At 42.5% G+C, this 24,869-nt stretch overlaps 1 long non-coding RNA gene across 1 annotated transcript; it reads left to right on the top strand.

Moving 5' to 3' along the window:
• The first annotated feature begins 3,146 nt into the window (after nt 1-3,146).
• LOC309535168 lies at nt 3,147-12,736 on the top strand. The gene is made up of 3 exons (XR_014221055.1): nt 3,147-3,713; nt 9,720-12,255; nt 12,623-12,736. It is a non-coding gene; the product is annotated as an uncharacterized lncRNA (long non-coding RNA).
• Nucleotides 12,737-24,869: the final 12,133 nt, after the last annotated feature.

The raw sequence follows: 24,869 nt of genomic DNA, 5'->3' as shown, positions 1-24,869 counted from the left end.
GGATTCATTTCTTCAAGAGCTATAACCCATTTCCTGATTCAGCGTTTTCAGCAACAGTAATTTACAGTGACAGAATGAAATAACACCATCTGAACATGGGAATGGAAGCAAACTTGAGTCGGAATTAAAGAAGCACGGAGGGGTAAGAGAAATAAACCGACTCTGCTGCGCTCCCTTCTGTTACATGAAGCTTGCTGACATCCAGTTGTTCTCAGGAGTACTGCATGCCTGTTGACACCTGATGCTCTGGACAAATAGGCCCACAGCTGGGTGAGCACAGGCTCACATCTGCAACTCTTCAGAGCCGAATGTAATGGCCACAGACATGTTGGGTCTACTTTTTCAACCCGGCTGTAAGAGGAGTCATGTGGGTTGACAACTGACAGAAATGTCAGGTGGCTCATGTAGAGTTGTCAGTTGATCTCTAGAAGCCTCATAAGACTCAGTCATAAGGCTGGGTGGCCTACAATGTGTGGTCAGGGAGCAAAGTTGGGTAAGGAACATTGCTTGTGCAATGAACAGACTCCAGCTGGGTGACTGGCACACCTTGGGCCTACATTGCAGCCTAACCTACCACTCAGAGTTGATGTGATGAAAAAAAAAAAAGACTAGGGGTCTATGTATCCTGTCTTGAACTCCCTGAATCGAGAACGAGATAGTTACAAAAAAATAATAAATTTCTGAGTTCATTGTGACCAGGGCATGTGTCCAACTTAACAGATTTGATAACGTGTGTAGCATGAGAAACTAGCCCTTGCATTTGCAAAAAGGTGCATTAGAATGTCTTTTTGTGGACATGAAGAAGAGAAATATATATATATATATATATATATATATATATATATATATATGGCCTTTCCTTAGGTGGTCTTCTTTTAGAATGTTAAAATATAGACCAGACCGGACGTTGGCTTTGCAAAGTGACAAGCTGCCAGTGCTCTTCCTGTTTAAATAGTGGCTGAGGTTGGAACATTAATAGTTGCTGGGAAGCTGCACTGGAGAGATAGGTGGAGCAGCCTGCTGGATCATCTCTGCTCGGCCCTCTGAAGAGCAGAGATAGACGTGGACAACAATGCTGGCAGCGTGAAACAGGAAACCTCATCAAAATGCTTGACACAAATTCCAAAGCTGTTATGATGCAGCAAGCTTATTTTAATTTTCTTTCTGCTAAAAATGAATGAATTGGATCTCTCAGCCCTACACACACACACACACACACACACACACACACACACACCTACAGTTCCAACAGCACACAAGTGTTGAAAGTTGCAACACACATAGAAGCCACCCACCATTTCTTCTGCCAATCCTCCTCCTCCTCCATTCACAAAAATAACTGCAAACGGTTAGGCAAAACGATAGATAGCGTAGAAAGATATGCACACTCCCCACCGCTTAATATTGATTTAAGAAACCAAGGTGCTCCTACTAGTAGCCACACCTTTCTCCTTGCTTGTTACAAAGAAAGTGCTTTGAGGTGTGGGCCCAGCTTGGCCTTAGGAAACAACTATGAGAATGCTTGGACTGCCTTTCCTGGGCCGATACTGATCCTGTATGGTTGGCCTCACAGCGGCAGGTGGAGTGGAAGTCTTCATTGTGGAGCTGCTCCATACCCACAGCTTCCAGTTCTCAAACTTCAGCCCAAGCTCTTGACTTTCAGGTTCTCACCATGTTAAAAAAGGAATGCAGATGTTGGTATGCTGAAAGGTATTTGGTTTGCTACTCTCTTCTTCTTCCTTCCTCTTGGCGGAAAATGCATTAGGGTGTGGAATCAAACAAAACATGGCAGTCAGGATGTGAGCACTTTTGCCCACCTACTATTCGAAGACAGGAGTACCTGGCGTGCTCTGGTCCATGGGCTCACGAAGAGTTGGACATGACTAGACGACTAAACAACAACAACTATTCGAAGATAGGAAAAAAGAAATACCATTAGAAGTCATTATAGGATTGTGTGGAGAGGCACATTTAAAACACATTGTGTCCCCCTGTCTGAAGAAATCTGGGAACTGTAGTTTGTTGAAGAATGTTAGGAATCGTAGCTCTGTGGGGGATAAACTGTGGGGTAGCTCTGTGTAGCTCTGTGGGGGAGGAGAAATTGTGTGCTTCAAATGTACTTTAATTGTATGGTGGCAGGGAGTGCAGCCTGAGGATCTAGAAGGAGAAGAGAAGTTGTGACAGGAAGTCTTTGGCGGGTGTGTGTGTGTGTGTGTGTGTGTGTGTGTGTGTGTGTGTGCTTTCCTAGCTTCTTGTTCAGAGTATACTTCTGTGAGCACACCTAAAACTGAATGAAAATACTTTTACTGCTAATCAGCCTGAAAGTGTTTTATGTTATGTTAATGAAACATCTTGCGTTACTTCTACTATAACACTGAGAACAATCTCTGTAAGAATAATGTATGATATGTTCTCTTTTCCATTTTACACACACACACACACACGCCTTTAAATCCCATTGCCAGCTGGGTATTTAAAGATTAATTTCTATTTATCTTAAGATATTGCATATGGGGAGAGGCATCATCTAATAGTTTTATTGAAGTTTAGCATTATTTATTAGAGGTATCTTTGATTCTAATTATCTTTGGCAAATGAAAAGCAAGCAATATACTACAGCTCTGCTTAATATAGACATGACTTTGGCACAGTTCCTCACAGTGTGCTGCCAGGGCAAGCTTCATTCATTTTGATAAGACTTAAGCCAGTGGAGTATTTTAGCAAAGGGAGTGACGGTCTAATTTGGTATTCTGTGGCTTGCAAGATGGGCCAGAACTTATCCATGCTATTAAAAGGCACCAAAATTAAAGAAGATATTTCACATACGGCTCCCCCTTTCAGCTTTTGCTGGCACAGGGCTCTTTCGTCCAAGAAGATGCAGGGGGAAAAACTTTTATTGAGCAAAGTGATATCCTCGGAAGTCTACTGCAGGGGAGGCAGCCATACTACTCAAAACTCCAACAACCGCCTTGGAATCTGCTTTCCCCCATTTTCCTCCATAGTTCCACTTCTTGGTTTATTTTAGGGAAAGTCATTGACATATATCAATGATCAGCAAAGGCAAATATTATATAGTAAGATCAATTCCAATCACATTTCACACTTTTCTTTTTCTCCCGGGGGGGGGGGGGACTGCCCGTTCATGAAGTGCTCCTGACTGAGCGAAGTAGAGGTCTATGCTTTGGGAAACATGAGGAGAACATTAGAAGTGTGGTAGGGAAGATCCTTTCCTCGGAGAAGGTCTAGGACTCGTCAAGTTTGGTCTCCAGTTAAAGGACTGCATACACACAAGAAAGTTGGGAATGACCTCTGCCTGAGCCCATGGAGAGTTACTGCTAGTCATAACCGAGTTACAGTAGAGGGATGGGGGCACATGTGTGGGCCCCACCTTTTGCCAGGCCTTTTGCCCTGACCATGTGTTTAGCAAGAAGATCTGAAGTGGACTTGAAAGTGCATTTCCCTGAAGGAACATAAAAGCCTCTTCACATCTGCCTCAAACAAACAAGCTTATATGCCTTTAATTCATTTATTATTACACTTGTACCCCGGGGTTTCTCTAAAGAACCCTCAAGGTGCCATACATAGTTCTCCCACTGCTCATTTAATCCCCACAACAACCCTGTGAGGTGGGTTAAGCTGAGAGACAGCGACCAGCCCAATGTCACCCCAGTGAGCTTCATGGCCAAGTGAGGATTTGAATCCTGGTCTCCCAGGTCCTAGTCCATCACTCTATTTTTTTTTTTAATAAAATTTTTATTGGTTTTACAAAAGTTTTTATAACAAACAAACATAAAAGAAAAACAGACAAACAAACAAATATAATTTCATAATGTCCTTTCATAAACTTCTTTCCTCGGACTTCCCCATACCTCCCCTTTCTGCATCCTCATGTCCAGATTTTTATAGCAACTTATAAATGTTTTTTCCCGTCCTAATTCATCATAGTCCTTTCTTAATCTAATCTTATATTACTGCAACCCTTTCTCTCTATAAAATCTCGACATTCTAAACTTCATCAAGTTTATAATAGTCCTTAAGATAAATCTTAAATTTCTTCCAGTCTTCTTCCGCAGTCTCCTTTCCCTGGTCACGAATTCTGCTCGTCATTTCCGCCAATGTCATATAGTCAATCACTTTCATCTGCCATTCTTCCAAGGTGGGTAAATCTTGTGTCTTCCAATACTTTGCGATCAGTATTCTTGCTGCTGTTGTAGCATACATGAAAAAAGTTCTATCCTTTTTTGGCACCAATTGGCCGACAATGCCCAAGAGAAAGGCCTCTGGTTTCTTAAGGAAGGTATATTTAAATACCTTTTTCATTTCATTATATATCATCTCCCAGAAAACCTTAATCTTCGGGCATGTCCACCAAAGATGATAAAAAGTACCTTCAGTTTCCTTACATTTCCAACATTTGTTATCAGGCAAATGGTAAATTTTTGCTAGCTTAACTGGGGTCATGTACCACCTATAGACCATTTTCATCACATTTTCCTTTAAAGCACTACATGCCGTAAATTTAATACCGGTGTTCCACAACCTTTCCCAGTCAGCAGACATAATATTATGACCAATGTCCTGTGCCCACTTAATCATAACTGATTTAACTGTTTCGTCTTGTGTATTCCATTTCAACAGCAAGTTATACATTCTTGACAAATTCTTAGTATTGGGTTCTAACAATTCTGTCTCAAGTTTTGATTTTTCCACCTGGAAGCCAATTTTCCTGTCTTGTTTAAAAACCTCCATTATTTGATAATAGTGGAGCCAATCTTGTACTTTGGGTTTTAGTTTTTCATGGCTCTTTAATTTCAGTTTCTCTCCATCCTGTTCTAAAATCTCACAATACTTTGGCCATCCGACCTCCATATTGACTTTCTTGTGGGCCTTAGCCTCTAAGGGTGACAACCATCTAGGGGTTTTGTTTTCCAACAGATCTTTATATCTCATCCAAACATTAAGCAACGCTTTCCTTACAATATGATTTTTAAAGGCACTATGCACTTTGATTTTGTCGTACCATAGATATGCATGCCAGCCAAATGCATTATTGAAACCTTCTAAGTCCAAGATATCTGTATTCTCGAGGAGCATCCACTCTTTCAGCCAGCAGAATGCTGCTGCTTCATAATACAATTTTAAGTCCGGCAGGGCAAATCCCCCTCTTTCTTTTGCATCTGTTAATATTTTATATTTTATTCTGGGCTTTTTGCCCTGCCAGACAAATTTCGCAATGTCTTTCTGCCACCTCTTGAAACAGTCCATCTTGTCAATAATCTGCAAAGTTTGAAATAAAAATAACATTCTAGGCAATACATTCATCTTAATCACTGCAATTCGGCCTAACATTGACAATCTCAAATTTGACCATATTTCTAGATCTTTTTTAATTTCTGACCAACATTTTTCATAGTTGTCCTTATACAGATTCAAGTTTTTGGATGTTAAATTAACCCCTAGATATTTCACCTTCTTAACCACCGTCAGACCTGTCTCTTCTTGAAACTTATTCTTCTCCATATCTGTTAGGTTTTTCCCTAAGACTTTAGTTTTTTGTTTATTCAATTTAAATCCAGCTACCTGTCCAAATTGTTGGATTATTTCCAACACTCTTTTTGTACTAGTGTTTGGCTCCTGCAAAGTCAATACAAGGTCATCTGCGAACGCTCTTAACTTATAATGTTTGGTTCCGACCTTTACACCTTTAACTTGCTGGTCCTCTCTAATCATGTTCAGCAACACCTCCAGGACCGAAATAAAAAGCAATGGGGAAATTGGGCACCCCTGTCGTGTTCCTTTTTCTATCTTAAGTTCCTCAGTTATTACATTGTTTACAATCAACTTAGCTTTTTGTTCGGAATATATTGCACCCATACCATTCTCAAATCCTTGTCCTACCCCCAATCCCATGAAGATTCTTTTTCATAAAACTCCACGAAATATTGTCAAAGGCTTTCTCCGCATCCACAAATATCAAAACTGCTTTAGTATTTATGTTCACCTCTAACTTTTCCAAAATGTCTATTATATTCCTAACATTGTCTGAGAGGTGTCTTTTTGGGAGAAAGCCTGCTTGGTCTCTGTGAATCTTCTCCATCAGTACTCTTTTAAATCTTTTTGCTAAAATGTCTGCAAAAATTTTGTAATCCACATTAAGTAACGAAATTGGGCGGTAGTTCTTCAGTTGAGTCTTTTCAGTCTCTGTCTTTGGTATGAGTGAAATATATGCTTCTTTCCACGATTCGGGTGCCTTTTTTCCCTCTAAGATCTCGTTACAAACTTCCTTTAGCGGTTGTATCAGCCATTCCTTTAAAGATTTGTAATATCTGGAAGTCAGTCCGTCTGGCCCTGGAGATTTGCCCAATTGCATGTCCTGAATGGCACCCTCTATCTCTTGTTCTGTTATTCTCTGGTTTAGATCCACCTTGCTTTGATGAGAGATTTTTTGTAATCCATATTTATTAAGGAATTTATCTATGTCCTCTTCATTTTGTAATCCTTGGGAATAAAGTTTTTTAAAATAGCTCACAAAACAATTTCTTATCTCGTTGGGTTTAGATATATTTTTTCCATCCACTTCTAGACTTGTGACTGTATTTAATTTCTGTCTTTTCTTAAGTTGCCATGCCAGAAGTTTACCACATTTGTCTGCCGACTCAAATGTCTTTTGTTTCATTTGCTTTATTTTCCACTCTATCTCTTGGTTCATCAATTCCATATATTGTGTTTGATACAACTTAATCTCCCTCAAAATCTCCTGGGACTTTGGTTTTGATCTTAATTTTTTCTCTCCTTCTTTTATCTTTTCCAAAATTTTTTCCTTTTTCTCATTCTGCTTTCTCTTCTTTATTGAATTTTGTTGAATCAAAAATCCTCGCATCACAGCTTTACTTGCGTCCCAGATCACTCTTTTTTCCACATCGCCCTTTAGATTGATTTCAAAATAGTCCTTTAGAGTTTTTTGGGCCTTCATGTGGATCTCTCTATCTCGAAACAGGGTGTCATTCATTCTCCATCTAAACTGACCAGTTGTTGTAAATTTCATTTCCATCTTCACGGCGTTATGGTCGGAACAGGTTTTTGGGCAGATTTCTACCTTCTTAATCTTCGGAGCCATTCCACTAGTAACCCATATTTGGTCGATTCTGGTCCAGGTCATCTTTGCTTGGGAGAAAAAGGTTCCCTCTCTTTCAAGAGGGTTCCTTGTTCTCCAAATGTCTATTAAGTCCATATTTTCAGTCATTTCGAAGAAAGTCTTCGGGAGTCTCCCTTCTTTAGTAAGTGTCAGTCTTTGTGTCTTGTCCATGTTTGTAGAAACTACACCATTCATATCTCCCATGATTATCATATTATATTCCAAATAATCCGTCAAAGTTTCATGAAGTTTTTTGAAGAATTCTGCTTTGCCTTCGTTTGGTGCATAGATCCCAATTATCAAAAAATTTTCTCCTTGTACCTGAATCTCCACCGCTAAATATCTTCCTTGTTCATCTTTGAACATCATTTTTGGGGCCCACTTCTCTTTTACATAAATCACAACTCCTCTTTTTTTCACTTTGTCCGACGAAATAAATTCTTGTCCCAATTTTTTATTCATAAGCAGTCTCCTGTGTGCTCTAGTTATATGAGTTTCCTGTAAGCAAATCAAGTCCAGTTGTTCTCTGTACAAAATATGGAATACTTGTCGTCTCTTCAAAGGCATGTTCATCCCATTACAATTCCAGCTAAGGAATTGCAGGGCCATCTTGTTATTTTTCTGGTATTCCTCCAACAGCTCCCAATTGTTGTTCCTCCTCTGTTGGTGGTGGAAGGTTCTGTCCAAACGAAAGGTTCAAGATGTCTATTACACTCTTTTGCTCAGCAATTGGGTCTACAGTTCCTTTCTGTAAATCCTCTTGATTTCTTTGCAGGAACCTGTCTTTATCCTGTATCGTCTTTATTTTCACCTTCTTCCCCCTATAGTCAAAAGACAGTCCCTGTGGAAATTCCCACCTGAAGAGAATGGTGTTCTTCTTCAACAGGTAAACCAAATCCTTATAAGAAGCTCTCAAGTCCAAAATATGTTTAGGAATATCTTTAAAGATCTGTATCGGTGAGTTCCCAATTTGTAAGGCCTTTTCAAAATGCAGTCTTAGAATTTTGTCTCTTTCCTCCTTCGATCTCAGGGTAATCAGACAGTCTCTCGGTGCCTTTCTGTTCTGTCTTCTGCCCAGTCTAAATGCTGTTGTGATTTTAAATTCGTCTTCCTCTAGATCTTCCCAGGCATCGGCAAACTCTTTCGTTAAAAAGTCCGTAAGATTGTCTCCTTCGTCCTCTGGAATTGATCGTAATTTCAAATTCCTTTCTTTTCTTTGTAGTTCCCACAATGCCAGAGTTGCGTCGTGGTCATAGACCTTCCTGGCAATCGGTTCTAATTTTTCCTGGGTCTCTCCAGCAATAGTTCTGGCTTCCTCCGCAATTTGGCGTGTGGCAGAATTTTCTTGCGTAAGCCTGTTTATAGATTCTGTATTCAGGTCAAGTCTTGTTGTTAAATCTGTCAATTTCTGTGAATTCTCTGTCAGTTTCTTGGTATTTTCTGCCGTCTGCTTTGTTAGATTCTCCAGAGATTGGTTTATCTTAAGAAGGGCTTGCGACACTGCATCCATGGAGACTGCTGTACCTTTTTCTTGTCCTGTTGTCACTGTAGGGGTTATGCCTGAGATCGAGCCTCTTTTCTTGTGTTGCTGTAGCTGTTGTTGATATTGCCTTGTCTTGGCTCTCGTGCTTATCTCGTCTGCTGGGCCACTCATATCCCAAGGTCGTTTCCCACGAGAGCCTTCTCCTAAAGGAAAATTCCACTGTCCCAAGGCGTAGCAACTTTTAATTTACCCTCTAGAGGGAGCAAATCAAGATGTCCACAAACAAAGGCAAAGAGTATTTAAAAAGCAGATTTATCAGGGGGCTTCTATATGTATATTGCAACACTTTCCCAATAGATAGAGTCCCAGCCTTCCCTGATATATTGTGTCCACAGAGTCCCAAAACTTTGTAACAAGTAAGCAATGAGACTTCCACTTTGTTACTTTCACAGGAGTCTAAAGTCAGTTCAGTGTTCCTTTGTTTTATAAGCAGTTTGTGCCAGGTTGAAGGCTGCAGAGAGTTTCCTTTTCCTTTAAGTTGGTCATGCAGCTTATAAAATCACTTTTTCCTCCCCTCTGCCCTGCAAGCTAGAGGGGATAGTCAAAGTCCAAATGTCGGATTCAAGCAGTTAAAGACAATATCCCATACGGATGCAGCTTAGTAACTTTCGTTGCTTTAATTGTCATGCAGTCGGGGGAAGGCAGACTTCCTTAATTTTCACCTTTCCCGTTTTCAGCCTAATTTCAAGTAGTTTTGACACGAATAGAGGTTCAATCTTACTCACGGGTCTTTTTTGTCCAAATTATTCAGGAAGGGAATCGGCGCTCTCCACTAATGGCGACGCGGCTTCACCCTGCGGGCTGGGTAGCGATTCTCAGCACCGCGCTCCCCGTTGTCGTTCCGGAGCCTTTAAAAAGGCTCTTTCTGCGGTAAAGGGGGGCGCTTCAGGTGCCCACCGAATCTCCTTGTTCACAGGCTCCGTTCCTGTGATTTTAGGGGTCCCCCGCTTGCCGTAGCGGGTCAGACCCGAACTCGCAGAGCCGTCCTCTCTCCGGAGCTCGGAGAGGGAGCAGCCATTAGCGCTGGCGCCGAACCGGAAGTCCCTAGTCCATCACTCTAACCACTATACCACACGGGCGCTCGGGACAAGCCAGCCCATTCACAAACTCCATTCAGACATTTCTGTTAGGCGTGAAAGTCAGGGGTGGAGTGGACATACCCTGCATGCCGAGACACATGGGGGGGTGGGCAACGACGACAATACATTGTACCTCCACCACTCTATTTACTTTTACCCTCACATGTCCAAGACAAACACCTCAAGAGGGTTTTAAACACTGAGTGGGGAAATCAGCACGACATAACTTGCATTTTTGCATGCCATTGTTGAACCCGTGCTGGAAATTGTATACGGTGGCCTAGAACATAAATACCCTCCCATATTTCTCCGATGAAAATAGGGACATCCTAAGAAAAAGCGGGACATTCCGGGATCAAATCAGAAACCAGGACAGCGTCTGTAAATCTGGAACTGTCCCTGGAAAACCGAGTCTGAGCTCATCATTCCACTGAATTCAACGACCCATTCTGTCCTGATATGGACCTTCTGTTGGGGAACAACCATGTTGTCTACCGGGTAATGTTCTCTCACTCACTTATGTACAGAAGGAAGGTGGGTGTTCTTGGAAGCTACACTGCTCCTGTGGAATTCCCTGCCTCAACACTGGTCACTGCTTGGATCTGAACATAGCAGGCCTTGGACATGAGGAATAACCAACCTTTTCTGCATGGGCTGGCTTTAATAACTGCAGCAAAAGCCAGAGGAACATCTATTTCTTGTACAGGGAAAAGGAGAATGCAACAACTTTCCTAATGCGCCTCCTTCCATCTTCTACCTCCTAAATAAATATGTTGAGAGCATGTCTCAGGAGGAAGGAAAGCACCATTTTAAGAAGGTTGGTATGTGTGTTATTCCTTGGCTCTCTAACAATAACAGGACTGGGAATGTGTGAATTCTCCACCGGTATGTTTTATGTGTCTTTGATGCGAGCCCCACTGGCAAACGTACTTAGAGAGGGAGGGGGAGGAAGAACAATCCACAAACAAAAGAAACAGCAGAAAGTAGGAGAGTAATTTAATTGAAAAAAGCTAGGTACAGAGCCTATTCAGCTAGGTGAATGCAGAGAGCTACCACCAAAACAAATTACACAGTGCTGTCACTGAATATGCCTTTTTTCCCCTCAACAAAAGCTAGGGTACAAAGCAACTTGGATGCAGACCAAAAGCATTTGCCTGCAGTCTGATGAAATCCCCCTCGGCTTGCACAGGTCCTATTAAAGGGGCAGTTGTGAATGATCAAGTTGGCTGGAGTCCTCTTGAGAAAGGACAACAAGAAAGGCAGTTAGCTCTATCTGGCTTCCTGTCAGCTCACTGGAATGAGCTAAGCCAATGCAGAACTAGATTTCTGGGCTTCTTCTTTTTTGGCCTGGGTACAGCATATCCTACACTAAGTATCAGCAGTTAAGAGATGTCTGTCCTTTTTAGCAAAAAAAAAAAAAGGCTCCAAGGCTGCTCAGCCAAACTGCACCCACAAGGTGTCATTCGAAAGCACCTGGCACTCTGCCTTTAAGTGAGGGAGCTTATCGAACACTGAAGACTCGTGAGGTTTCCAAATTCAGTTTGTACAGTTTCCTTATTCTCGGCAGCAGGGGCCAAGGTGGGCCAAACTTCCATGATATCAAGAGAGCAGCTGAGGCTGTCGAATCAGAGCAGCAAAGACCTTGGCACCTGCAAAGGTAGCAACACACACATTGTGTTTTTATAACCATTCTGATGTCACAGTGTAGAGCACATTAGGTTTGGCTAGGAATACACACAGAGAGAGATTCTTGCATTGAGTTAATGTACACAACTGTACTCCAGGTTTAGCCTGCTATTTCTCACAGTCCACCTGTCTTCAGGAAAGGGGATTATTTTCAGTCTGCAGCTATGAGCAATGCTCAAATTATGGGAGGGGACAACAGCGGGCTATTAAGGAAATCCATATGCTTCCTGGACTCCCACCACCACCGTTTTTAGCTAGTCTGTTGCCTCTTTGTAGCTTGGTAGCTTTCTAAAACTGTAGCTACAATTCTATAATTCTAGCACTAGCTATAGGCTCATATACAGGATTATAAACCTTTTTTTAGGGTGATAATGTGAAAATGATATTTATTTATATTTAATTCATTTCATAAAATTAATATGCCACTTGTTTGAAGAAGAACCCCCCCCCCCGGCATATTCCAAGTGCAAATCTTTAATCCCCACCTCTTATTTTCAACTTTACACAATCCCGTTACCCAGTAGCCACAATTCTAACCTCTCTATTCTGATTTTGCATTTATAGTAGTTTCGCTGAAAAAGATCTTAAGTTTTAGAAAGCTCCCATTTTAATGCTCATTTCCGTCTTAATTGCTTCCAGGAAAAAAGATCTGTTTGCTATCCCATTAACTCGGAAAATCGTGGGAGTTATACATTGCAATTTTCACCATCCCACCACCATTGCTCCTGTGATGAAATTTGGGGTGGTATCCTGGCTCATAGTTCTTTCCCATCCTGTAAAATTCCATGTGACATGGCAGAATAACTCAACAGGTAAGGTAAAGGTAAAGGGACCCCTGACCATTAGGTCCAGTTGTGACCGACTCTGGGGTTGCGGCACTCATCTTGCTTTATTGGCTGAGGGAGCTGGCGTACAGCTTCCGGGTCATATGGCCAGCATGACTAAACCGCTTCTGGCAAACCAGAGCAGTACACGGAAACGCCTTTTACCTTCCTGCTGGAGCGGTACCTATTTATCTACTTGCACTTTGACATGCTTTCGAACTGCTAGGTTAGCTGGAGCAAGGACCGAGCAACGGCAGCTCACCTCACAACGGGGATTCGAACCGCGAACCTTCTGATCAGCAAGTCCTAGGCTCTGTGGTTTAACCCACAGTGCCACCCACGTCCCACTCAACAGGTGCTGCAGTGTAAAAGGAATGTTAGAAACCATGACAGAAGCACTAGTGCTATAACCAGAAAAACGAACGCAATACTCATATCTGAATGCAGCCATTGTTCAGGGCTTGTTCTTGTCTTGTTCTTGTTTATTATATTGTATTTTCATTTCCTTGTAAACTGCTTTGACTATTACTTTAATACTAAAATGGAATAAAAATTTTAAAAATACACTATGATTGGCTTAATATAATGTATTCATCCTGGACCTTGGTGATTCATGTATAATTTCTGTCAATAATCTTAATCCCATTGCAATGGGATGAATGGTGTTCAGTCAGCAGCTGTGGTTGTGGAGCATAGCTGTCAAGTGTCCCTTATTTGAAGGGACAGTCCCCTATTCCAGCACCATGTCCCGCTGCTGTCCCTTATTGATGAATGTCCCTTAAATGTCCCTTAAATGATGTCCCTTAAATTTCAAAGGAAGCAGCTCCTCTCCCTCCCTCCCTCCGGCCAGGGAGGAGGGAGGCTCCAACTGTGTTGCTTGGCTGTGTTGCTCACCCAATAAGAAGTCTAAGAACAACTGGGGGGTGGAGCTTGCATGCCTTGTGTGTGGCTAGTTAATGCAAGCTGAGGGGGTTTTTGAATGCTGGATGCCATTTTGTTGCACGTGCTGCTGCAAACTTTGCAGTGCAAAGCCAGGCCGGGGAGCCATCTTAAGTTGAGGCAACATAGGCCTTGTGGTGCATGCGATTCAGATTCTATTCAGTTGAACCTCTGGTTACAAAGTTGGTTGGACAGTGTTCTCGAAGCTACCAGCATGAGTTTGACCAGACTGCAGGAGGACAGGAAGACTGGAGTGCCTGGAAAAGGTGAGGCTGCAGGTCCCTTATTTTGGCTACTGGTCCCTTATTTTCAAGGCTGCTGGTCCCTTATTTTCAAATCTGTAAGTTGACAGCTATGTTGTGGAGATCCCAGCTGACTGTCACGGCGGCTACACAACACACTCCATTTAGCTAAGGTGCAAAAAGTAGATTGTTTGAATTAGCCCCAAGCTATTTGATTTAAACAACAGCAATGTATGTAGGGTGACCACAGCAGTAATTTCCTTTTGGTTATGTTCCTTTCCATGAGAAATTACAAAAGCCTTAGAATCTTTGTCAGTGAGTCTTTTCACTCCACTGACTTATTTTTCTACTACCACTGACCTGAAAATCAACTCACAATTTAAGGTGAGTGTGCTGAGTCTCATAATCTGGCTCAGGCCAAAGCTTGAAGCCCACAGGGCCAGGTTGGTAGCAGACTCAAACCATGTATAAGGAAATTAGTTTGACAATGCCTAACATACATTTTGGCAGTGTCCTTCCTTCTCCCCCCTCTGTCCATTCGATTCCAATAATGGACGATTGCAAAGATATCGTTTTGTTCACCTGAATCACTTGCATTTGCATTAACGTTTTCTTCATAGTGATACAAGAAAGCTTACAGATGTATCCACAGATGATATTTGTTGAACTGTAGCACTTAATTTCCTGTGTTCCAGGTATTCCATTTACAGTGGCCTATCGGTATCATTTTGAGTCAGTGGTGTCAATGCCACAGAGTGTTTCAACCATTCTCTTCTTTCACAAGAAGCTACAAAACTTTTCAAAGTTAAAAAAAACCCACAACAGCTTTTCTGTGCACGGAAAGCCAGCTATAGTTTGGCTTATCCAAGCACACACAAACACACTTTTTATGATTCTTTTTCGGAATTCTGCACATTTTCCTACACTTTGAATGGACACAGAGTTGTACCTACATTGCTATTTGCCATCAGCAAACCAGAAATGGAAACCTATTGGATAAATGGGACCTTTGTCTGGACTTGCTGTATGGAGGAAACCATATTACAAGGTGCCAGGGAATGTTGTCACTGCTCAGTCACTGCGTCACTATTGCCCATTGAGACTGGTAGGGTGGGAATTGGGAAGACCAACAGTAGGTGGAGCCAGAGCCAATGACAGGTTGTAAGTAAGACAGTGGGCAGGTATGGCCAAGCTGAGGGTAGAATGGTGGGACAGCACCCCATTCTCCTTCGTGGAGCAGCCTCCAACACGACTGCTAGTGCCAGCAAGTTTTGCTTGTTTTGCTGGCTTCCTCTCTCTGGGTGTAAGAGGGTCAGAAGGGAAGGCAGGCGCCCAGAAACAGTAAAGTGGGAAAGAAGAATCGAATGGTGCTGAAGCAATTGAATCTGATGCAAAAAAGGAGGTAGAAGATAGCGTAGAATGGAAAGCAGCAGGAGAGGGAAGGGCTGGAGCCGTCCTCTCAATACGCATCCTTCAACCTGCCTTGGCAAGCCTTGTTCCTGCATTCACTTCTGGAGTTTACTCCCTGGAAGTTGTATTTCCAGGGCTGGAGTGCCTCATTCCCATGCTCATCCGCTTTTCTAGGCAACCCCGTGTTGAGTCCATCATTACTGTGGGAGTCCATCATTCAGTTGTCTTTCCTTGCAGTCCCAACCCCTTGGTCAAAGGTACTTAGCCCTTTTGTGCAGGCCATCCTTGCCTCAGTTGCTATATGTTACAAGAGGCTCACTACAACCCAGTGCATAAGAACAAAACCAAACCCAGGACTCTTTCTTGGGTGCTTAAGGTGTGATTATGACCTTTGGAAAAGACACCTAGGTCTTTTCAAAATGTTTATGAGAAGCAACCCTAGGTCTCTAAATGATCATAGCTAAATGGGTGGGGGAATTTGCTCAATACCAAATTCTTCCCTCACCTGCATATTTGTTATATCTAAGACATGCTTTTATATGCAAATATGATACATCTACTGACTGACTTCTGAACTAAGGAAACCCCTCGGCTGCTTAGCATGTGTTGTCAAAATACTAATGTGGGCTTTCCACATTCACAAAAAGCGGGGGGCGCGGAGGCGTTATAGCTGTTGTGGAGAGGTGAGCCAGGCATATTTCAAAGGCAGGGATGCTGAAAACTCAATGCTGCTCCTTCACACTTTTTTGAGCTGCTGGCCATTTCCCCAGGATGCCCAGAACAACATTATGTCATGACATAGCATTGTTGTGAGTAGTATTCTTCACAACTGGGGTAAAAATTGTGGCCTCACCATTTTAATTGTGGCTGCCACTGAGGGCAGCTCCCCCCCCCCACACCAAATGTGCTTCAGAATGATGCTAGGTCATAATGCCAGCCCTGGAGATGTATAGTGGGCTTTACCCCTCATTCTTGAAATTCAAAGAGGTGAGGTGAGAGGGGAAACTGGCTTGCTTGAGCTCCTACCACTGACAGCATACTGGAGGTGGGCAATTAAGGTCAGGGGTGCATGGGTGCTGTGAGGCTGAAAAACTCCCCTCCCCATGCTACAGTATATGGGAAAGTTTCTGAAAGGAGGAGAAGGGAAAATACAGTTTCCCAATCCCAATCTCCAGAAACCTTCCCATAAACCAAAGTTTTTTCTTTTGATAAGAAAAAAAACACATGCTGCTTTTTCTTTTCTCTGTCCTGAAACCTCCTACTCATAAGGGGAGCCTTCCACTTGCTAGAACCCTGCTGGGAATTGAAAATAAAGTACCGTATTTTTTGCTCTATAACACGCACCAGACCATAACACGCACATAGTTTTTAGAGGAGGAAAACAAGAAAAAAAAATATTCTAAACGAAATAGTGGATATATGAATTTTGTGGTTCATGCTGTGGCCACAAACATGTGATCTGACAGTGAGTTTGGAGTAGCCCAATGCAAAAATCCTGAGGATCCATGTGGATCCATGCTTTGTAACCACGGAGGAGGGAAGGAAGGGGAACCATGGATCCTCTGCTCACGACTGCAGCAGATCCCCCCTGCCACCCGCAGGCATTCGCTCCATAACACGTACAGACATTTCCCCTTATTTTCTAGGAGGAAAAAAGTGAGTGTTATGGTGCAAAAAATACGGTATATTTTCCAATGTCATACTTGTTCAATTTAATTTTCTTTCCCTAATGCCTTATGTCCCCAGTTCATCTCACCACTATTAAGCATTTCCATTTACTCTGGGTAGGCCCTCCAAGCTTGTACATTGCTCTTCCAGATAGGCCTGGGACTCTCCAAGGAAAATCCTGGAAAGCCATTTCCCTTCCCCAGGGAAATGGAGTTGCAGTCTGGACACGAACCTGCCCCGTTCACAGGGTGTGTGTGTGTGTGTGTCTAGCCGCCGCATCATAGGACGTCCCCTCTGCATCATGCCCCAGGCTGACCAAATCTGGTCAACCAGGGGGCGTGGCATGCTCTTGCCCCCTTTTCTGGTTCCCACTCATGCAGTTCTCCCACCCTCCCTCCCTAAGATTAGGCTTTTAGTTATTTGACCTTGCTATGGACCTCAGTTGGTTGCCTGTTAAAAGGGCCAGGTAGGATTTTTTTCCACTTGGCAAATTGGCACCAGCCATTTGGATTTTTGCCTACCTCGTAGCAAATCATCACAACTTTGTAAGGTTTGGCGGTTAGGCATTGGAGTATTCGGTTGGAGGTGAGGTGAGGTAGTGTCCATCACCTAGCCCTCCTATTTCAAGGGTATTCTGTTAAAGGAATCGGGGGGGGGAGGCGTGGCCCCGTCCAAAGCCCAGGCGGGGGCTAGGGCCATGGAGGACCCCTATCGGTGACCCTGGGGGAGCTCGAGTTGATTTGCATCGACAGGGCTCCCCCTACTGGTGGTTAACCCTTGTGAGACTTCCTGCAGGCGGGCAGGAGTCAGAAATAGTTGGTTCAGTTCCAGTGCTTAAGCCAATACCACTCACATTCTGTAACCAATAAAGTTGTGGCCTATTTTAGTCCATTAACCTAAAATACTGGTGTCAAGTGTCTTTATTCCAACAATACTGAGCTAGATGGATCAGTCTTCTGACTCAGTATGTGGTAGTCTTTTCTGTTCTGTCTTATCTTCCAGTTTTTACGTGGCAATACAATACTGACAGGAAGGCTGGCAAGCTGACCAAGAGATACACATGCACATAACTTGGAAAGGAAAATCCATACTCATAACATGAAGAGCACGGCTTTTAAACACACAAAAGTTCACAAGAAGACATAGGCCAAGTCATGCGCTTTTTCAGATGTGGAGCTTGAAGCAAAAAATGTTTCTGGAACATGAAGACCCATGAGCTTGCCAGAGAACTCGAGTTTAAATAGGTGTGGTTGTAATAGTCAACAGGATGCAGAGAATGCAGAAATGGGCATTATTGCTATTGTACAGTTTGTAGGAAAATAGTTGCCTTATGGTCATTACTAGGTACAGAGTTATTTCAGTTTATTAAAGTCAGTGGAACTTACGTGCATCTGGAGGATTTTATTGTGTGCATCTACCCCCACCCCAGCCAAACAAAAAATGTATTGATATGATATTAAATTCAAAACCAGTGAATTAAACTGAAGCTGCCTTTTAAAACTTGCAAGTGTGTGATTATTTCAACTCCTCTCTTTTTGTAGTGCCTTCTGTTTGCCAAAGATCACAAAACACACTTCACATCTTGCAATGCCCCCCCCAAAAAGATTTCAACAGGAACAATTGCTGTTCTTAAATTGCACCAAGTTATTTCATTTTTGTGCCATGTCTTGGGTAACTCTCTGCCTCCTCCCCACCCACTTCCATAACAACATACTTCTTTTAGTCTGCTCATACGAATTTGAAATTCTCATTCATTTAAGTGTAAAAATATATATGAAGGCTACATTTGGCTCTCTGGGGTCAATAGTGTCATTGTATTTTATAAAAATTCCCGACATAAAAATTATGAGTGTTGATAGACTTCAGTCTTAAACCTTGGCTGTTGGCTCCCCAACACTCCCCTTGCCACTTAATGCAATCCAGATGATGTGATGTGCTCAATTGTTATTATAGTTGTTTGCTGAGAAATATCATGGTGCCAGGGAGAAGTTCAGAGAGATTTTTTTTTTTGTCCAATGAAAAACAAGATCATCATCCACCCTTGGCTGACACTTCTGAAAAGCAGACTTCCCTCATACTTTGAAGGTGGTACCCATGAGGCCAATTGCTTCTCCTAGCTGCCCTATCCCACCTTGTGTAGTTTCGGACTGGTACTCTTAATATGTAGTATTTCTGAATAAAGCTATGGGGTTTTGTAGATTCCAAGTGATGGAAGTCCAGTAGGTTTCTTGCCATCTCCTCCCCATCACTTACCACTGGAGATCATGGATGCCACTCCTTTGGCTATCAATGCACACACAGGTAGCTAATTTCTTAATGCAGATATAAATGGGAAGTTGATTCTACATTTTGCTTTATCCCTAGGGATGGTTAACCTTAGTTCTGTTGAAGACCACATTCTCTTGGGACCATTCTGTTGGGGGCTGCATAGCGTGGTGATCAAGGTTTGTGCCAAAAGTGGACTGGGCCTCCATTGCTCTCTTTCTCAATCCCCCATATGCCCCCTGCACCTTCCTCTCCCTCTAACACTAAGCATCTATCATTGCTTCAACAAGAGAAAATACCCCGTTTGCTGCTAAAAAAAGGAAAGGAAAAGTCTGATAATATCAAAATTGGTTTCCTTTCTGGAAGATTTATGTTCAAAGTTGTTTGTTTCCTTTTAGTTCTGAAGCAAAGTCCCATAATAATGGTAGAATTAGATCGGGGGGGGGGGAGAGAAATGCCTGAGAAAAGCTTTAAACAAAACAAAGCAAAGTCCCTCAAACAATTACATCGTTTCTGGATCCTGTTCTTAAAAAAATCACTCTGGCTCATTCATACCTATGTTGTGATTGTTCCATGCCACATGATTGCAAGCAAATGTTGGTATCTTAATTTGGCACTCTCTGGTATAGTCCCTGCGGTGTGCCCTGAGTTTCTAACATGAAAGGTTCTTTTTCCGATACAGGCTCCATGTCCACACCCATCATATGGCCAAAGGGCTTGAGTGGCATGTCATGTGATGCCATGTGAGCATCCCTCTGAAGCTCTTGGATGCAGTCCAGCATCTCTTGCTGGCATAGGTTAATGAGATCTTCCTTCCTCCCTGCTTTCAGTTCCAAAATTATCTTGACACATTTTATTTCAAAGAGCCTTTCTAGACTGCCTTTCGGCCTTAACAAGGACACCTAAAACATTTTACTACACTAAAAAACACACAACCCTAATGAAACTACTATAATAAATTAAACCTTAAAACTAAGAATCTACAGAGAGAGCAAAGAGTTAAAAATTCAGTATCCCAATTAAGATGTGTTGAAAGCCAGGTGCATTTTAAGAAATCACAACTAAAAAAATCATAAATGATGGGACTAGTATAACTTTTATGGGAGGGGGCACAATTCCAAAACTAGGGGACTCCATTGGCACAAGGATTTAGTCTTGCAGAACAGGAAATCTCTCCTCTCTTCCTCCCCATCACCCATAGTGTCTTCTAAATCTGTTTTGGGGATTCCCCTTAATTCACCAGAGCAGATTTGGGAGATGGCACTGGGCACACACAGCAGCAGGGGGAGGGACGTAAATTCCCTTGTGCAAGCATAAATCCTTATACTAATGGGACGAGTGCATTGAATACTTCTGCCCCAAAACGACCCTCTCTTCTGTTGCCATCAACAAAATGTGGAAGTTGTAGGGAAAATAACGCTAAAGAAAACAGGGCAAGCCTATCGAGAAATAGCCATCTACCAGTTAGTCAGGAACACAGTGCTTCACTGCTTTGCTACCAGGGATACATTATGCGGTCTGCCACAAACAAGGCAAATAAGATTATTTAATTCTAAAGCAGGTAAATTTGATGTGTAGTTGACATAGTTCCATGTTCTGACTTCCTGGTTTCCATCAACATTCAGGAGGCCACATTTTGCACCTGTTGAAGTTTCCCCAAGTATCTTCAAAGGATGTAATACAGGTGGAAATATGGTGTGCAGATGGTATTGCTGCAACATTGTGCTGTGAGGATGAAAGAAATAGGGGTAGCATGTTTAAGGGGACAATCCAAACCCTACTTACCTGGGAGTAAACCTCAGTGAATTCAGTAGGGCTTACATCCAAATAGATGTGGTTAGGATTGTCCTGTAGGGCAAGATCTCCTAGCTCTGTTGCAGAGATTCCCATGCTATGGGAGGATTATAAGTTTGGCTCCTGTTTAGAAAGATGCTCCACTATGCACCTAAGGACCACATCTTACACAACTTTTTTGAACTCACACACCATCAAGTGAATCATTTACCATTGTCCCTTTGTAGATTGACGGAGTCGGTGTTTGGGATTATTGCAAAAAATGTAGCGTTTGCTTACTTATTTATATAGCTTCAGACAAACCACTGCCTGAAAACCACCTGTGCTTTTTCTTCGACGGAACAAAGTGTGCTTAACATCCTAAAGTATAAATTCCTCAGTGAGGTGGGCCAAGATCCATGAGACAGACTCAATTGATAATTAAATTACTGGTCGTTAAATAGGTAAATACGTCAGTGGTTCATTAATAACTGTATTTTTCCATTCTCGTGAGCTTACCAGTCGGTTCACCAGAGATCAGGTATTTCTGGCTGTCCAATCCTGAATTGGTAACACTAATTGAAAACAAGCAGAAAATTGTTACAAGTAATGTCGTGGGAAGAGATTCCCCCCTTTTTTAATATACCAAATGTACTAGACTAATAATAGCCCTTGAGATTTATAGACCTACATTTACCTATTGAAAGGTTATGTGGCTACAAGTACTTTCTTTTTCTTTTTTTTAAACCACCTACAAAAGTGGTAAATAAAAGTTACTGGAGGAGCTGACATAACGAGGTGACTGGGCTATGCAATGAGGGAAGCATTCAATATTGATAAATAATGTGAAGCAGTAGGGGGAGAGGAATTTGCTGTTGCCACTTGGGGGGAGGGAATGCTGTTGAATTAGCAAAAACATTAGCTTGGGGTGGAGCACATTTCTGGGGGGACACTAGCCACATTCCACTGGTGGAAAGCTATCAATAGATCACATCTCCCCAACTCTCGGGAGCAGATTTTTGTGTGGGGAGGTGTGGCTGTAGGAGGGAGGAAGAAGAGAAGTTTTGCATGTGCTACATAGAACCTAACCCTAACATTTATTCAATCAGGTGATATATGTAATATAAAGCAGGGTTGCCAACTGATTAAAGATTAATCAGATAGCTGCTCATTTTAAGCTGTACCATCACAGTTAATCACAATTAATTATAACTTTCTAATACATGATTTAATATATTATCTATCTATACCTTCATGGAAAGAATGACAAACCCTCACTTCAGTATATCTACTTTTTGAGGATAATGATGGAAGGACAGTGTTCATCTGATGACTGATATTCCCCCTAATAAAACCAGAGGCAAACTATCTTTAGAAAAGGAAACAATTTCAAATCTCATCAGTATTGTAGAAGACATACTTGCATTTATTAGAATTCCAGTTTCCTACGGGCTTTATTCCTAAAAGAACTGAAAGGGAACCGTTACAACCATTAGCTTGGGATATAAATTAGAAACCCATATTTACATTTCTTTTCTCAACTCCAACACAAGGTGAAGGAAGCGGGCACATTTGTGCTGCTTATAAGATGGTGTGTCTTTCAGTCACAACACACTGATTAAACACAGCAAGACTTTAATCTGTGATTAAAGATTTAGTTGATTAATCATCCAGATTAAAACAGGAAGTTCTAACTGAAAGTAATGCCATGCATACTGTAACATTACAATGTATGGTCAGGATGCATGGATGTTACGTTCAGCGCCATCCGTACCGTCCTCCAACAATGGTGGAGCTGCCCCAAAGCATTTCTGCTTCATGCTTCCCCACATGTTGGGTGCAATATTGATAAGCTGCTGTAGAATGCACATTATCTCTGATATGTGCAAAGAGTTTATGCCAAAGCTACCACTACTGTGGGTGTTTGTGTATGCGGAAAGGAGCATTTATTTATTTATTTATTTATTTATACATACATACATGCATGCATGCATACATACATACATACCCCGCCCATCTGGCTGGGTTTCCAGCACTACTCTGGGTGGCTTCCAGCACCTAAACTTCACAAGTGGGAATTGTGGTTGCCACCAGGGAAATTTTTTCTCAAGCGGCCTCACCCTCTATGCATAATGGTGAGACCAGCCCTGAGATCATTAAAGAGGAGAGCACAGATGATTAAAATGCATGAACAACAACAACTCCTCAAGACTTTTCAGTTCAGAGAGCAGAAAACTGACAGATATATCATGCCACAAATTGTGCAGAAATGGAAAGGCGTTGTTTATTATTTTACTTGTTACAAGGAGCAAACCAGGAATCATGTTTAAAACAACATCAGCAAGAAGGAGCACTTTTTCACAGAATGCACAGCTGACCCCCTATAGCACATAACGCCATGATGTGTTATAAAGGCCATCGTTCAATACATCTTTCTTCCCATGCTCTCCACACACCTCTTACTGACAGAAGCTGCGAGTTAACAGATTATTGTAGAATTGCTTTTTATGCCCCTCAAAACAACCAGTGCTGTGATTATCTGTGACAAGGTTGTTGACCTGTAGGTCTATCTCAACTAGTAAGACTATTTCATATGAGTTACCTGCTTCAACCTGATCTGAGCATCTAGAGGTGAAAGAGAATGTTGTTCTCTATTAGGGTTGCCGGCAACTTCTAATTTTTAAAGGATCAGCCATTCTTCCAGAGCGTCACAATTCGACAGAATCTAAGTTGTGCCATCTGTTTGAGAATTCTACAGATCTGCAGATCACCTAACTTGTCAATACTGAGAGAACATCACTAACTAACCTACACCAGACTTTTACCCCTTGACTTTCCTAACCCAGTTCCCAGATATACACATGATTCTATGATGTGACATTTAGTTATAATTTCAGTTTCTGTGAGGGTGTATAACAGGGGTCCCCAACTTTGGGGAGCCTGGGGTCACATTTGGAAATCTAAGAAACTGTTTTGAGCATCACAAAATACCTATTTCAAAGAAGAAAAATTGGCGAATCTCAGAATAATCTCTCCAAATACGTGTCAAAACACCACACTCCCAAAGTAAACAAACCACAGACCAAAAAACCTAGGAAAGAGCAGGCAACACTCCTTTCCTTGCAAATATACAACCTCCTTTCAACTGAACAACTAAAAAAATCCCCAAACCCCTTGAGTAGTAAAAAAGAGAGTCTGAAGGTGTGCTGAGCATGTACAGTAGAAGTTTGTAGCAAGAAAGCCACTATGATCCTCAGCACAGTCTCCATAAATTGTTCATTAAAACCATGGCTGTATAAGACAGAGGTCTTCAACTTTTTGGAGTCCACGGCTCCCTTGACCAACTACATTCTTTCTGCGGCACCCCTGTGGTGCTCAGGACCCCAGTTATGTCACCCTTGTCTGTAGAGCTAGCAGCCTCTCATCCTTTTCCAAACACCCTCCCTTGTGGAGTGTTCCCCCAAGCCTCTTCTTCTCTCCCCTCTCCTTGGGAGTCCTCCGGGCAGCTGCTGCTGCCACTCCTGGTCTCTGAGCTGCCCACCCTGCCCCAAAGAGAGGTGTCTCTTCACACTGCCCCACAGGGGCCTGGAAAACACCCCCTGGCCAACCCCAGACACACCATTTGCCTGGGGAGCTTGTGGCCAGGGCTGCTGCAACGAACAGCTGTGCAAGCCTTTGGGAGGCAGAGACACGAGAGGGTGTCAGAGGAGGGAGGGAAAGAAAGAAAAAGGGACAGAGGCCAGTGTCACCCACGGCACCCTGACCATCATTCAAGGCACCCCAGGATGCCATGGCACACTGGTTGAAAACCACAGGTATAGGAAATAAAAAGTAGAATTACATGTGGCAACATGTTATTTTTCATTTTTTATCTGTTCAGAGACACTTTTACATCTTGACGATAAAGCACTGTGGAGCAGTATGCAACCCAGTGGTTGCTGGTGCCCACTGATACTGGTAAGGCAGAAGGCGGGCATGCCAATAGTGGGTGGAGCCAGAGCCAATGACTGGCAGAGCCAAGTGATTCGATTTTTCTCCCCATCCTCCTCCACACTGAATCCTAGAAGGAAGCTGAGACTAAGGAGGAGGTAGCTGACAGCTAGTCCCACCCCCTGGAATGGTTGTAAGTAAAAACTGGGGGTAAGGGCAGAGTGAGGTTACTTGCATAGTGCTCTGTTGGCCCCTACAGACCAGCCTCCACTCAGACTATAACTACGCATTGGAAATTGGGAGTTCATATACTTTCTAAGTTATGGTTATATCAGAAAGGTAACTCCTTTTGTTTGTTGTCCTAGGTGGAGCTTT

The sequence above is a fragment of the Podarcis vaucheri genome, assembly GCF_965113315.1.
Source record: "Podarcis vaucheri genome assembly, chromosome: 1".
Classification (NCBI taxonomy): Eukaryota; Metazoa; Chordata; class Lepidosauria; order Squamata; family Lacertidae; genus Podarcis; species Podarcis vaucheri.
Note: the sequence above shows the minus strand (reverse complement) of the source record. Positions and strands in the feature narration are given on the sequence as shown.